Below are 2102 nucleotides of genomic sequence, written 5' to 3'. Positions count from 1 at the left end.
CCAGCCAGTTTCTCCATCCCATCTCATACGTCTTCATTGCACAACTTGGCACCTTCAGAGCCACTGTGTGTGAAAACCAAGGTAAAGCTGCACGACTGCAAAGGTAAAGACTGAAAAAAGCTCTCAACAACATCCCAGCCTTAGCCAACACTTACCTCAGCTCAGCTCAGACATACAGAGACAGCGTTTAAGGGAGGATGGGGGAGGGAGAGCGAAAACAGAACTATGCATCCTTCCAGCGCACATATATACAGCAAAGTGACAACAGCAATAACAACAAACAACGGGAGGACTATGGGAGGAGAAGAGCTCTGCCTCACTGCCTCTCTGACTGATTCTCCCTCTCCTCCTCCTCCTCCTCCACCTCCTCCTCCACCTCCCTTCTCCTCTGTCAAAACTCCCTCATCCCTCCATCCTCCAACCACCTACCGCCTCACACGCCCAACGATTCTATCAGCAGGGCCCGAATAAAAATGAGACTTTCCCGCTCGCCGAACCTCATTACTTATGACAGCGCATGCCCGGCCGCTTTAATACTGATAAATACGTTTGCCTGCAATGGCAGGCGGGCGGGCGGGCGCGCGGACGTAATGGCGGGCGGGCCTGCAAGGCTCCCTGAAATCTTGCCAAGCAGCGGGCAGATGGAACGTGTCAGAGCAGGAGAGGATGCAGCTCGAGGTAACAGAACAGCGCCACTGTGTATGCGGAAGCAAGCCTGTCAACGCCACTCGGTTTCACACGTCACACACTTTCTATTGCATTTCTTTCTATTCACGCAAGGCCCTCTCTTTGTTTCTCTCAGTCTCTCTCTCTCTCTCTCTCTCTCTCTCTCTCTCTCTCTCTCTCTCTCTCTCTCTCTCTTTCTCTCTCTCTGTCTTTATCTCTCTCTCTCTCTCTCTCTCTCTCTCTCTCTCTCTCTCTCTCTCTCTCACTCTCTTCCATTCACTCTCTTTGCTTCTATTTCTTTCTATCGTGTTTCCACTCTCACACTCTCACTTTTTCCTCTTACCTCCTCCTCATTGATGACAGTGTCAGAAAGTCAGAGCAAATGAAAAAGGCTACCGAAATGGCATCTGTGTCATTTACGGAGGATATCATTACCGTCGTAATCATTAGAGTGGAGCCATTGTGTGCCTGTGACAGAAATGGCACTTTGGTGCGTGTCTCCCCAGCGATGTCTCCGACTTGTCATCTGCACATTAGCTACCAGAATTGCTTGGCTCACTCACACACTGTATGTAGAAATTAGGGAAATTAGAGCGTACTATGATATCAGTGTGTGCATACAATACACATCACAGGTTTGGTGTAATTACTGCAGCATCTATTGATTAACCCATTGTGTCCTGGAGCGACATATACGCTGCATTCAAGTTCTTGAGATTTGAGCTGTTTTATTAAAGATGTGGGTATGTTAGAGCTGAATGAACACTATTCTAATGCAAAATTAAGGTTCTAGATTTTAAATGCAACTTATTTCATGTTTTTATGTGCTTCGGAGGCTGAGATATTTAGGCTTTAATAGGGAGAGGGAACCTTTTCCCAAAAAGGGCTTAGGCTAAAATGGGTTAATACATGCAATTTATAACATTTCCTCTCTAACATTATAATACTTTTATTAGATTTGGTGTGTGCATATTTAGAATATCAACCCCATTTAATGTTTCTGTTGCTTATTCCAACTGCACTTTTTATTGCATGGTGATTTATTGATTAATTTATTGTATTAAGTGATTCATGTATCATACTAATTGAGTCGTCATGAAGCCTTAGGCCAAAGTGAAGTCTATTTATTTTATACAGAACTATTTCTTGTACACAGGTTCTCCCCTGTATGTGTAAGGGCCCTACTGGTGTCATTTGACAAACCTGCGCTGCTTGAGTTATGGCATGGGTTTATAATGAATGTGTGTTTACAGTGCTGCGTGTATATTGATTAAGGAGAGTGTTTGTTGGCCATCTGATTTTTTTTAAGAGCCCCGGAAACGCCTAACACGCCCTTTGATTCACGACTTGCTGCAGAAGGACTTGCTGGGCACATAAATATATATTTATTTATATACTTTTATGTCTAGACAAAAATGATGGTTGTTCCATTCCCT

The sequence above is a fragment of the Engraulis encrasicolus genome, chromosome 8 (assembly GCF_034702125.1).
Source record: "Engraulis encrasicolus isolate BLACKSEA-1 chromosome 8, IST_EnEncr_1.0, whole genome shotgun sequence".
Taxonomy (NCBI): Eukaryota; Metazoa; Chordata; class Actinopteri; order Clupeiformes; family Engraulidae; genus Engraulis; species Engraulis encrasicolus.
The sequence above is the reverse complement of the archived record's forward strand: the minus strand, read 5'-3'. Positions refer to the sequence as shown.